This window comes from Cryptomeria japonica, chromosome 5, assembly GCF_030272615.1.
Source record: "Cryptomeria japonica chromosome 5, Sugi_1.0, whole genome shotgun sequence".
Lineage (NCBI taxonomy): Eukaryota > Viridiplantae > Streptophyta > Pinopsida > Cupressales > Cupressaceae > Cryptomeria > Cryptomeria japonica.
In genome coordinates, this window is record NC_081409.1 from 467,109,280 (window position 1) to 467,124,537 (window position 15,258).

The following is a 15,258-nucleotide window of genomic DNA, read 5'->3' on the forward strand; positions in this document are numbered from 1 at the left end:
AATCATCAATGAATAGCATGAAGTATATTTCACTGGCTAAAGCTCTTATTCTGGTTGGACCACCCAGATCTGTGTGCATAATTTCTAAGGACCTTGAGGTATGGTGTTCTTTGGTCTTAAAGGTTACCTTAGTCTTCTTACCTCTTAGACATTCATCACAAAAGGTGCTTGCCGGTTTGATGATTGGTGGTATATGTCTCACATAGCCTTTCTTGCTCACCTTAACCAAATTATCAACGTTTATATGTCCTAGTCTTTTGTGCCATATCCAACTCTCATCTACTTGTCCCATCAAGCATTGGGACTTAAAGCATTCCTTCAGATTGTACACATTTCCATATGTCCTTTTTCCTTCTGTAAAAATATGTCTGATACCTTCCTTTCTTATCTAACAACCGGTAGAGTCAAAAGTGAACTTCTATCATTTGTCACACATCTAACTTACACAACAAATTATGTTTTAGGCCTTCCACATAGTATACATCATGTGATTTTAATTTATCATCTATGTTTGGAGTACCTTTTCCTTTTATCTTGATGGAAGAGTTATCTCCGAACCTCATTGAACCTCCATTCCAATCATCAAACTTGATGAACTTCTTTTTGTCTTCAGTCATGTGATTGGAACAACCACTGTCTACAACCCATAAATTTCTTCTTTTTGCATGTAGGGTGGTCTATACAATTAGATGTGATTCTGCTTTATTCTTATCCTTCTCAACCCAAACCTAGTTGGATTCCTTCTTTCTTGTCAGCTGTAGTTTTCTACTCCAGTTTTGGTACCGGTCTCTATTCTGGTACTGACTTATTTTGCTTAGATGTCCTGAGTTTACAATGCTTTGCAATATGGCAAAATTTTTGACAATGTTAGCATTTCACATTGACATTGAAAGATTAATTTGAAAAATTATTGTGGGACACCGACAAACTTCTCCTACATTCATAACATCTATGACCAAACCCATTACACTAATAGCAAATAACATTCATTTCCCAGAGTACAACAAACAAATTTCTACTTTCAAAACTAGTAGGGGGCTTATGCATCAAAGTACAATTAGCAATTCTATGTCCAAACTTATTACATGGTAACAGTAACCATGAAATTTGGGTACATACCAATCTTGTCTCTTGGGACCAACAAACCTTTGTCTCACTTGGTGTCTTCTACTCACATTATTGACTTTAGTGAACCCTTCATTATCAACCTTGGGCTTGCCTTGAGGATCTACATTCTGGTACAATGAGTGAGCCTTCTGGCTCACAGGCTGATTTTTAGTAACTTCAACATAGGTCTTCTTCTCAGTAGCTTTTTTGACTGTAAAGGTTTGTTTTTCTTTACTTTCACTTGAAGAAGTAAACTGTATCTCTTTGTCTAATGTGTCTTTGGTGTTTGAACTCTGCCCCTCTTCAAATCTTATACCTCTGGTCTCTTTTGAGTGCTTCTGGTTACTTAACATCTTGTCCAAGGCTTCAGTGCTGCTTTCATATTTGCTCCTCATATTTAATTCATTCTCTCTTTTCAAGCTCCTTTTTGAGCCTTACAATTTCTTCTTCCAAATTTTGATATTCCTTCTCCTTCTTTATCAAATCAGAGGATGTAACTTCACATATCCTTTTAGTTGCTTCCAACTGGAGTTTTAGATAAAAAATTATTTTCTTGGGCTCCTCCAAAGATTGCTCTAAACAAACTTGTTCTTCTACAACATCATACTTAACCTTATTCAATTCTCTTCTTGTTTTACTCAACTCCTGAAGAGAACTTATGATCTCACCTTCCAAGTCCACTTCAGCTTCAATGTCTTCATCTTCATTAGCTTCATCAACTAGTTCATCTAGTGCCATAAAGAGATTAATTTCTCTTTCATCCTCACAACAACCCTCTTCTGAGGCACTTTCTTCATCATCTATAGCATCATCTTCAAAAGTATATAGACTCATCTGCTTCTGATAGCTTCTTCTTTCTTGTTGGTATACTTTCTTCTTTTTATCCATACCTGAAGGTCTGCTGGTGCTTTGTAGCTTCTCTCCATTATTATTACCATAGGGACATTTTGAAGCAAAGTATCCTATTTTACCACAATTAAAACACCACAATTAAAACATTTGAGAGGTAATTTTCCTTTGTACTCACCAGATCCTCTTTTAAGATTCCTTACAAATTTTTCTACAACTGTATCTGAGTCTTCACTAGATTCTCCATGAGTAATTTATTCCTTACCCTTTTTGATGGAGTTGAAAGCATCCTCTTTCTTTGAAGTTCCTTCATCGATTGTTCTCATCTCATAAGCGGTTAGGGACCCAAATAACTCATCCATTGAAAAGGTTTTCAGATCCTTGGCTTCTTCTATTGTAGAGACCTTTGTATCGTACTTAGATGTGAGGGATATAAGTACATTTTTGACAATAACTTCATCAGATATATCTTCTCCAAGTCCTCTAATAGTGCTCACCATTTCATCAACTCTTTGAAGATAATCATAAATCTTTTCTCCATCTCTCATCTTCAATCCTTCAAGTTGACCTCTTAGTATTTGCAGTTTAGCCTCCTTGACCTTTACATCTCCTTCAAACAATCTCTTCAACTTATACCAAGTTTCGTTGGTAGATGAGAAGTGCATAACCTTAACAAACTCATTATCAAACAAACCAATGAGAATAGCATGCTTGGCCTTGGCATTGTTTTCATACTCATTCTTATCATCTAGATCTATAGGAGGAGCATTAGGGATAGTATACCCATTCTTTGGAGACATCGAAACATCAAAACCCTGGGAGGACAAATAATTTTCCATTCTTTTGCTCTAGAAGGCATAGTTGGTACCATCAAACATGGGAGCTTTGGAGGAGAATGATTCATTCCTTTCCATTGTGTTCTTAAACCAGAATCTACCCAAGCTAGAGAAATCTTTGAAAAATAGGGAACCAAATGCTCTGATAGCAATTGTAGAACACAAGATATCACTAAGAGGGGGGTGAATCCGTGATTATAAACAATTTCAAACAATGTGTGCAACTGGTAGGATAATGAAAACACTAACAAGAAACCACACACAAGAGCACATCACATAACACCAGATATATGAGGAAAAACCAATATGGGAAAAACCTCGGTGAGAAATGTTGTTGGAGATCTAATGCTTCAATCCAACCTCATAATAAAATAACAATTTTACAGTGTTTAGGGAACCAACCGAAAGAGCACCAACCCCTACCAATTTATGGGCACCTAACCAAAGGAGCACCAAGCCCTAATCTATTCTGAGTACCAACTCAAGGAGCACCAACCCTTGTACTGAGCACCCACTCAATGAAATACAATGAGATAAAATCAATACCATGATAAAAACCTTGTTACAAATGAGTGTTGTAACCACTAGAACCAATTCTCTTTGACGTTTGAAATCTTTTCTGTCACACTGCTTCTTCTCTACCAGTCCTTTGTTCTTTCTATCCAACTCCTCTACAACTCAATTTTTGCCTTGTCAGACCTTCTCTGAAACTCACTCTTCTCTCTTTTACTCTCTATTGCTACCTTACCGGTTCAGTGTGTTGGCATAACTGATGAAGATAATGATGGGGAGATTGTTGGCATATGGAGATGTTGATGAGATGAAGATGATCGGTAAAGTTGATGGAGATTGTTGGCTAGATGATGATGATATAGTTGTAAGTTTTTTGATGACTTTATTTGTGTTGTCATTGATGGCAACCATGTTTTCTTAGTCATCTAAGTTATCTATACCTACCGGTATAGCCTAACCGGTAGTGGAACCGGTTGACAACAAAGTAAATAGGAACAAAGCGATGATCACGTGACTAATATGAATGATTGGTGAAGAGTTACATGTTGAAATTTTACAGGAGTGTTGAAGACAAGAACATGCATCTATGTTCCAAACCGCGTCAGCAGATTTGGTGTATTGAGTGAGTTATGATTGACTGTCATGAACTCTATGAAGAAGAATGTATACCGATAACAGATCTTTAATCGGTAATGATTTAAAGTTTGGTGGTGGATCTTATCATTATTATAACTTAGTGATGATGTGTCAGAATCCATGTGTAATGATAAGATTGCATTTGAGTGCGTACAAGGATCAAACTTCTTGGGAAACAACAAAGTGCTTATTAGAATGTGACAAGGGTTTGATTGCTTATCAAATTGATGCGCGGTGATGTGCGATGATCATTCAACAGTGAAAATTGACTAGAAATTTGTTGTAATGATCTATAATGTAGTTGTCATGCTAAATGTAAATTTATTGTATTTTGAATGTGGTTAGGGTTATGTAGTTGACCTAACTGAAAAGTGTATTTAGGGCTATTTGGAGAAGACATTGTGTGTCGATAGTTTGAGAGAAGGTATTGCCGAACTGGATTGAAGTGTCTGCATGCATGTAGCAGAGTTGTGCTAAAAATGATCTATACTATCAAGCAAGGAAGTGATGTGATTAGATCATTTTCCATGTTGTTCCTTGACAATTACAACAGTTTGAAATCCCTTAACTGGGTAGATCCTAACAGGTCATACATTGCAAATCCCTTCACCGGGTGGCTCATTAACTTGAGTTTAAAATCCTCTAACAAGGTTACTCCTAACAGGGTAGAGCTCCTAACAGGGCTGAGACAAATCCCTTTACCGGGTGACTCCTAAAAGGGTCTTCTCTTAATTGAGCATATTGTAATCTCTTAACCAGGCTAGGCCTTTAACCAAACGCATTCCAAAAGTGAAAATATTTTGTGGGTGCTAATTCCCACCGTGGTTTTTCCCAGTTGGTTTTCCATGTGAAATATCTCTGTGTTCATATGGTGGTTGCATTGTTGATTTGTGCATTTGATATCTTTACATAGTTTTCATAATGATTAATGGTTTGTTAAATATGCTAACTAGATTATTTGAGTAGTTACCAACATAATTTTTCAAAGTATTGCTGAATTGTTTTACTATTGATTCACCCCCCCTCTCAGTAGTTGCCGGATCCTCATAATAACAATTAGTATCAGAGCCTAATTATCTTAAAGGATTAACTACTTGGGAAGGATCTCTAACTCTAACATGGGGGAAGGTTCAATGAGTTACAAAGAGATTTCACATAGGCTTGCAGAATTTCAAGAATCCCTTGGTGAACTAAAGGTCAAGTACAAAGCTTCATTGGCTAAGAGAAGAGAGCTGACTAAGAAGTTGTTGGAACTTACTGAAAATAGTTCATCTGAGGAAGAAAAAATTGATGCCTTGGCTAATGAGGTGGAAAAGATGAATGATGATAAGATAAATTTGAGGAGAGAGATAGAAGCCCTTACCATCAGGATGAGTTAAGAGTTGGAAGCCAGAAGGACAACTGAAGACAAAATAAGAGATAAGGAGGATGAGATCTTAAAGATGAACTTAGAGATTGGTACCTTACATGTACATCTTCAAGAGGAAAAAGAGGAAAAAGTGGAAATACAAGCTGATCTAGATACTTCTATGTCTCTCAAAGAAAGTTTCACAAAGAAGAATGAGGAACTTACCAAGGAGTTGGCTGATGCAAATGAGTTACTAGCTAAATTCAACAAGAGCACTGCTATGCTTGATGAGAAGATTCAAACACAAGGGCAGAATGAAGATACACATGGCTTGGGATACACAACCTTTGAACAAGGAGAGCCATCCAATACTAAGGTCACCATGCATGAAGCCAAATATGCATCAAAGACTAAGAAGAACACCGGTAAGAGAACCTACAAACCAGTATGTTTTAATTGTCATAAGGTAGGTCATACTACAAATGTTTGTAGAAGTAGATCCAATACTTTTGATGGATATAAACCTAATGCATATGAAGGATATAAGCCTAGTACTTTTGATGGATATTACTTCAATTACAACAAGTATGGGCATAGAGTTGTTGAGTGCGGGTCAAGAGTGAACAATTAGAGATCTTACATGGGTTAGAGCTCTAATGCTGAATGGCAGAGATTTTACAATTACTAGAGGACACCTACTCGGAAGAGATCTTACAATGACCAGAGGAACCCTACTTGGTAGAGAACTTATGTGAACCGGTCTAGTCCATATGATATGGAGAATAGATGGAATATGACACGTTCAATCTGTCACAACTTTGTTCATGTAGCTATAAATTTCCAGAGAAGAATGGGTAGAGGAAATGCTGGACCCTAGAGAGAATCTAAAATGGTATGTTTCCACTGTCACAAACTAGGACACATTGCAAGGTTTTGTAGAGTTAGAATGAACCAATCGGTTAATCAGTCTATTGACCGAAAAGGAAGGAATAAGGTAGATGTGGAAGAAACCAAATATGAGATGAATACGATATGGAGGAAGAAAAGTGAGGAGAAACCATCAGAGGACTCCAATTCTACACCTGGTGTGGAGAATCTCTCACCGAAAAACTAAGCTATGTATGAAGCTTAGGGGGGAGCATATTGTCATATCCATTTCCAGACCCTCTAAATGGTATGCGATAAGTCAAATCTGCATATTTTGATGCAATATGATGTTATAAAGTGATTTTGAGATATAATTGGTAAATTGGATGTTATATGTGAACCGGTAGCTAGTTCTAGGGTTGAATGGTGATTAGGATATGTTCAACCAGTTTAGAAAAAGGCAAATAAAAAGCTGTTTTATACTCTCATTTCTACTTAGCATTTTTGAGAGAACATTTGGAGAGTGACAAAAACATGGAAGAGCTTTTGACTGCTACTTTGGTGAAGTTGATAGTGGATTGTAAAGATTGTGGAATCGCATTCAGTCTGGAAACCCTATTTGCGAAGAATCTGGTGATACCAGCAAGTTTGATGTAGTAGATGAACAAAAGATAGTGACTATTGAACCCAAAGTTCAAAATGATATCGAGAAGAACAATGTGGAGGATACTACTCAACCAAAAGATGAAGATGAAGAAGAAGAAAAGAAGAAACTTCTATACAAGAACCGGTTATACCTAGATATGTAAAGTTGAATCACTTTGCAAATCAGATAATTGGAGTCAGGAATGATGGAGTACAAACAAGAAGAAAGATTAGAGAAAGTGCTTGTCTGATTTCCACAGTTGAACCTAAGACAATGAGGGAAGTTCTCAAGGATGATGATTGGATAAAGACTATGAATGAGGAGCCTCATCAAATAGAGAAGAACAACACTTGGTCACTTGTCCCCAAACCAACTGATAAAAATGTGATTGGTACTAAGTGGTTGTTTAGAAATAAATTGAATGAAGATGGTGAATTGGTTAGGAACAAGGCTAGACTAGTTTGCAAAGGATATGCACAAGTAGAAGCTGAGGATTATGGAGAAACCTTTGCACCGATTTCTAAACTGGAAGGAGTAAGAATGCTACTTGCATTTGCAACATCCAAAGAATTCAAGGTTTACCAAATGGATGTTAAGTCTGTATTTTTTAATGGAATTGTAGAAGAAGAGGTTTACATGAACAACCAGATGGGTTTGCATTGATTGAAGACAAGGACATGGTGTGAAAACTTCATAAAGCTTTATATGGGTTAAAGAAAGCTCCAAGAGAATGGTATGAGAGAATCCATTCACACCTGATAAAGATTGAATTTCAAAGAACCAGTGAGGACAATAAAATTTACTTGAAGACATAAGGAGATAAGTTATTGATTGTAGAAGTGTTTGTTGATGATATCATATTTGGAGGAGATGATGACATGAGTTTAACTTTTGCAAAAGAAATGGAAAAAGAATTTGAAATGTCTTTGATAGGAGAAATCAAATTTCTCATTGGTTTGCAGGTCCAACAGATGAAAGGAGGAATCTTTATCAGCCAACCCAAATATGTGAAGGAGGTATTGAAAAACTTTGGAATGGAAGACTATAAGCCAGTTGGAACCCCTATGGTTACTGGTTGTAGATTATCCAAGGAAGATGATTTAGATCCAGTGAAAGAAACTGAGTATAGATCAATGATTGGTAAACTACACTATTTTGTTCATAGCAGACCGAACATTGCTCATGCAGTTGGTATAGTGGCTAGATTTCAGAAAAGTCCTAAAGAGACTCATATGGTGGCAGTGAAGAGAATTTTTCAGGTATCTTAAAGGAATTGTTGATTATGGATTATGATATCCATACAAAGGAAACTTCTCTTTGAAGGTGTTCACAGATGTTGATTGGGTAGGTAATATAGATGACTGGAAGAGCACAACTGGTGGTGCATTCTTTCTAGAAGGAATACTGCTATCCTGTACTACTAAGAAACAAAGAACAAAGTTGCATTTCTTAGTCTACAATAGAAGCAGAGTATGTGGTTGCATCTATGAATTGTACTCAAGCAATATGGATGAGACATGTGTTAGAAGGACTCACAAAGACTATGATAGAACTGGTAGTCATATATTATGATAATAAAAGTGCAATAAGCATTTTAAAGAACCCGGTATTGCATGCTAGAACAAATCATATTGAACCGAAGCATCATTTTCTGAGAGAAAGAGTGCAGGAAAAGAAAATCAGGATGGATCATGTGTCAATTAAGGAGCAGTTGTCTAATATCTTCACTAAGCCATTGCCTAAAGTGACCTTTGAGTATCTCAGAGGCAAGCTAGGGGTTATACCCCTACCGAAGGTCAACTAAGATACTATTGCAACATCGATCCAGTGGACTAATTGAAGATCTTTCACTATGGATTGATGCGAAAAGGGCTACTCCTCAGGGCGAGTAGCAGAGATGGAGATATCCATAGTAGTAGAGATGAAGAAAACACTAGCAGTAGAAGATGAATTTGACAGTTTTGCACCTTTGGCATTTTTTTCAAAGGGGGAGAAGTAAAGCAAAGGGGGAGAAGTAAATAAAAGGGGGAGAAGAAAAGTAAAGGAGGAGAAGAACAGTGAAGAGAAGAAAGAGAAGAATTGGTGAAGGAAGAAAAGAAAAAGTACAACAGTTATAACAATTAGTGTTCCAGTTTTGCATGATGAGCTTTTGGTGATCTTTTGGTATTTCTATTTTGGTGTTGCAATCAATGCCAAAGGGGGAGATTGTTGGCATAAATGATGAAGATAATGATGGAGATATTGTTGGCATATGGAGATGTTGATGAGATGAAGATGACCAGTAAAGTTGATGGAGATTGTTGGCTAGATGATGATGATATAGTTGTAAGTTGTTTGATGACTTTATTTGTGTTGTCATTGATGGCAACCATGTTTTCTTAGTCATCTAGACCTATCAGTATAGCCTAACCGGTTCACAACAAAGTAAACAGGAACAGAGCAATGATCAAGTGATTGGTACAAACAATTGGTGAAGAGTTAGATGTTGTGGTTTTAGAGGAGTATTGAAGATAGGAACATGCATCTCTGTTCCAAACTACATCAGCAAATTCAGTGTATTGAGTCAGTTATGATTGAATGTCATAAAATCTGTGAAGAAGAATGTATACCGGTAACAGATCTTTAACTGGTAATGATTTAAGGTTTGGCGGTGGATCTTATCATGATCACAACTTAGTGATGACGTGTCAAAATTCATGTGTAATGATAAGATTTCATTTGAGCGTGTACAAGGATCAAACATCTTGGGAAATGACAAAATGTTTAGTGGAATGTGACAAGGGTTTGATTTCTTATCAAATCGATGTGCGGTGATCATTTAATGGTGGACATTGTCTAGAAAATTGTTCTAATGATCTGTAATGTATTTTGGTGGATTGTTTTACCGAGTTAAATGTAAAGTCATTGTATTTTGAATGTCGTTATGGTTATGTAGCCGACCTAACTGAAAAGAGTATTTAGGGCTATTTGGAGAAGAGATTGTGTGTCGGTAGTTTGAGAGAAGGTATTACCGAACCAGATTGAAGTGTTTGCATGTGTGTAGCAGAGTTGTGTTGAAAAGGATCTGTACTAGCAAGAAAGGAAGTGTTGTGATCAAATAATTTGCCTTGTTGTTCCCTAACTGTTACAACAATTTGAAATCCCTTAACTGGGCAGATCCTAATAGGTATTACATTGTAAATCCCTTCACCGGGTGGCTCATTAAATTGAGTTCAAAATCCTCTAACAAGGTTACTCCTAACAGGGTAGAGCTCCTTATAGGGCTGAGGCAAATCCCTTAACTGGGTGACTCCTAATATGATCTTCTCTTAACCAGACATATTGTAAGCTCTTAACTGGGCTAGGTCTTTAATCAAGTGCATTCTGAAAGAGTGCAAATATTTTGTGGGTGCTAATTCCCACCATGGTTTTTCCCAATTGGGTTTCCATGCGAAAAATATTCGTGTTCATATGGTGGTTGCATTGTTTATTTGTGCATTTGATATCTTTACATAGTTTGCATAATGATGAACACTTGAGTGAATGGATTGTTAAATCTGCTAATTGGATTGTTTGAGTAGTTATCGGTACAATTTTTTCAAGTATTGCAGAATTGTTTTACTACTGATTCATACCCCCCTCTCAGTAGTTACCGGATCCTCATAATAACATAGTCTCTTCTAGTTTAATAGAATGTTAAACTTTGTAACTGTTCATCGGTTACCTTAAGCCTTGCAGGTTAAACCCTTCTTACTAGTTCTTCTTATAACTCTCAGCCAATTCAATATTTTTTCTATCAACACTTAGACTGATCAACTCTCACATGGTAGAATCACACTTTCTCATCACTCATCTGACATACTCTTACACAACTTAAGTCTTTGATTTACATATTTATATACATGCTTTCCAGCTAAAACAAATAGTCAAACTTTACGCACCTAGGTTTTTCTTCACCGACCACGATCCATATCAAATCAGATCTCATCTTCTTGAATTGACAACCTACAATAGTTCAACAAAAAACATTTGTCCTTTTTTATTCTTTTTATAAATTTTTACTATATTTAGCAAATTAGACCCTATGCATCGCTTGATTTTGTCAATCATAATAAATGTTCTAGTTGTTTCCTTCTCCAGATCAACAAGATGATCAAAAGTCCTTCTTTGATCATAATGTCAAAGAGAAAAATCTCTACCTTTTGATCTACTTTGAGCCGCAATCCTCTACAAATGATCTGTGATTTTCGTAGTCTTCATTTAATATGGACTAGTCGGCAACTACCTCGCTGATGCACCATTCACCTACCACTGCATGTTCACCACCTAGAGTCCATGTGACATATTTGTCAGCATCCATCTCACTTGATTGTGTTGGTTCAAACTTAGTGAGCAACCGAACATGCTATCATTATACACTAACTGGTTAACCTTCATATCATGCACTTTTCTGTGCTGCCAATTATGACATGCTATCCCGGACCACACTTACCAAACCACAAAATACAACCTTCATCATTTACCAATGGTAGTCTTCAACCTTGTCTCTTTTCTTGCAAACTGGTTGACATACTTACCAGTTGACATCAACATGCCAACAATCTGCATATTGATTGACATCCCATACCGGTTGACATCAATGACAACACAATACCAACACCTTTAGGGCTAATTTTTAGAAATATTACCTTATTAAATATTGATAGTAACATTCGCCCATGTTTAATCTATGATGCCTTTAAAAGATTACTTAAAAGCTTGATCTCTCTGTGCACTTGCATGGGTTGTAAACTTACTGAAAACTTTATATACTGCATTATACATGGTAACCATAGTTTGTTGGGACTGTTTTTAAGTGATCTTCAGACTATCAACAATACCCAGGGACTGTATCAATGTGTTCATGTTTATCAATTGCAAGATTCTTGTTGCCTTTGAACACAAACTTGCTATAATAAATTTGAATGTCTTTTTGGATCATACTGACTGTCCTTATTGACTCATTGCATTATTATGATCTTGTCCATTGGAGGGCTTATAAATGTTCTAATGTAGCTATCCATTGATTTTAGGCTTGACAAGTTTGCCCTTTTTACTGCTCTAATCTCTCATTGTTTGGTTGTATATTTCCTTGAAGTTGCATCTTCATTGGATCTTGAATGCTCTATGTTGAGGCTTTTGATTTTCTCACGCTGCTCTTTAGAGGGATTTCAAATCTCTTTTTCATTGCTCTGAATTCACCTTGGTTATAGTATTCATAGTTACTATAAGGTCCCTTACATGACTATTTGCAAGTTCCATTCAATTCTCATTGTTTTATTGATTAATGGCTTTGTCCTTCCATACTTGATATGACTTTCTTCCTCTCTATGACTTTCTTATACAGTTATATGCCACATGGCTACATTTTTATTCAGTGTAATATATGATTTTCCATGTTCTAACCTTCCTCTGATTTGTGGTTGCCTTTATTCTTTATTCACTGCTTTGAGTCCTCTATCTCTTTGCTAATGTTGCATAGAATTCCTTTTATGCTTGGCACCTTCTCAGAGTGACTGGCTGCAATCAGTACACACTGATGCATCAATCTTGTTCTCTCTTTACATGTTGTAGGAATCAAGACAATAAGAGATATAGAGCTGAAAATAAGTAACAGAATAATCATATGATCTTAAAGAGATTCATATCTAAACCAAGTTGAGAATGAAAGAAAATTCCCAAAATGAGTGATGCATATAGCCATCTGTACATTAGATCATGATAACATACTTTAGCTATATGTAGCCTACCTGTGTGATACTATGAGGCAATCAAACTGTGCTAAAGCATCCAAGACTTCCTAATTAAGTTGGGACTTTTCTCTATAATCAAGCCATTGATTGCTAAGTTTATTTGTCCAAACAAGCTCACTAGCTTCAAATTCATTGCAGTTGTTAGCACACATTTTTTCAAAATTTGATGTGCTATTATGGAGCATTTACTGTTGGTTTCCATGTACAAGAACCTTATTAGCATGGGCAAAGTTCTCTAAGGATCAACTATTTCAGGAGTGTCAAGACCCTGTGGGATAGCTGGGATCACTATTATTCATGGTGGCTGGCTCATTTTTCAAAAATGTCAATTATTAGCATAAGTAGTCCTGATGAAACATCATTGGCAAGCAAAAGAAGGATTATCAGCATTACATTTACCGATAAATCAAAAGGCAGATTCATTGGAGCACTTAAATTATATTCAACATGATGCACACTCTTAGGAAAGTCATACCATCGGGATAGCTTGTTCTGATGAGGCAGAAGGAGGGTGTTTTCTATTGGCATGCATCGGCTTATCGGGAAAGTGTAAAAAGTGTTATACCATTAGCTGATGAGGCTATTGGTGTAACTTGTAACGATGAAAAGGAAGTGCAGATCATGGACTTATAGCATTAGGAGATTGGAAATAATGAAAAAACTCTAGCTCGATACTTGATGACTGAAGGGAACTTAAGGCGGGTCCATCGAAGAAAAAGACCATATCGAGATAGTTCAGAAACAGTTAGGCCAATCCTCGATGACATGGAGAATCGGAAGGCGGAACCATCGATGTTTCCTATACCAATAAAGGAGACTTGGAGGTATAAAGCATAAAAGTGCATCGGAGTAACACCAGGAGTTCAGGAGGAATAGAAGAAGGCTATTCCGACCCCCGATGAAGATAAAAGTGCCTATAGGGATATCGGTATGAGTTATACCGACAAAGTAATATAGATTGAAGACTCATCGGGACATCAGGAGGACGAGTTTTATGATATGCTAAATCTTGATAAGATTGTTACGGTGAATGGTGAATTGCAAGGAGGTCAGCTTGAGGAGCATAACTGAAGAACATGGAGCTGTGTCAGAAGAGGGAAAGCCTTTATCCCACATTGTTTGTGGGATAGGATTTTTTAACACTTAAATCCAAAGCGGCCCACATGATAACTATCGAAAGACAAATGGATTTTGGCGTGAAGAAGGCTAAACCCAGTGGACCCCATGCATGTAGATGCGTATCTCAAGGCAACCAAAGTTTTACGACAGACTGGTGTGGATGGAGGCTAAAGATCAAGCAAGTTAGATAGATCTAACGATTGGGAGGAGGATCTGACGGTCGTCGCTATACCGCAAGATAGAGATGCACATTGGTTTATCCTAGTGACATAGTGACTGACAAGGTGGCAGATGAGGTGTCATCCTGGTGGATCTGCAAGCGTATCAAGATGTACAACGTGGTGGAGCATAGAAGAAGAACCTAGGTCCAAGTGGTGGGTAGGTGGATCCGTGGGCGAACCAAAGAGTGACATGGGACACGGATGGATATAGAGAAGTGAGAGCCACTCAAGAAAGGTTAAAGGTTGAGCAAATAAGGAAGATCAGATGGTCAACCAAGTCAATCCGATGATTGTCACTATACCGCGATCAAAAGATTGGCGATGTTTATTGGCCACAACATGGCGACCGAGTGGTGGGGCTTGCTAAGGAAGAAGTTCAAAGACCAAATTTTGGCGGTAAGTGAGGTCATGCTAAGGTGGCGGGGCAAAGACCCCAAAGCCAATTTAGAGGTGACATGCAGTGGGTCCGGTCAAGATGAGTTAGTAGCTGAAGTGGTAGTCAAGAGGCATGTCATCAAAAAATGACTTATCGAACAAGTCTAGGCTGAAATGGATCACTAAAAGGACTCACTGAAAGCAACAGTTTCATCGACATGAGGTTCATCGAAGAAATCAAAAGTGGTCCCATCAAAAATAAAAGGTACTGATGAAACTACAGAATCGATAGGACATGAGAACAACTCACTGAGGGAGGAAGTTTGGCCGAAAGAATAATAAAAGGGAAGTGTTTCTTATTTTATCACACTGCCTTATCTATTATTTGAATGTGTGTTAAAGATGAAATTTATGTATATCTATCCTAAATAAAGTGCCTTGAATATATATTTTAGGGTAAGGTATTATTTTATATGAATGGATGCTATGTTTGCAAAATATTTTTAAAGGGAAATACTTTGGTTTTAATGAATTATTTTAAACAAGTATTTTCAAACTAAAATCTAAGGTGGAATATGTTTAATTTTCAAATCAAGGAATTTGATTGGCTTATCTGGTGTGCAGAAAATAATGAGAAGATAATGAATACTTGCTGAGGAGTTTTATCGAGGTGGAGAATAGAAGACACATTATTAAAGTATCATTTAGTATTTTTAGGGTTCTCATTTGTAATTATTTATTAAACCAAAGGGTGTGTCCTTTGGAGGGAAACTGTCTATAACTCCCTTCTATGTATGAAAGGGTGTGTCCTTTCATATATGCCTTTTGATTTACATACTTATAGGGAGTCATTTTTTATGTAAAGGTGAGAGTGATAAGAACAAAAATACTGCTGTAAGGATTGAATATCATTTTGTATTAGAGAAGTCTACAGGAAGAAGAAGTATCATTTTGTGCAAGAAATTTGTAA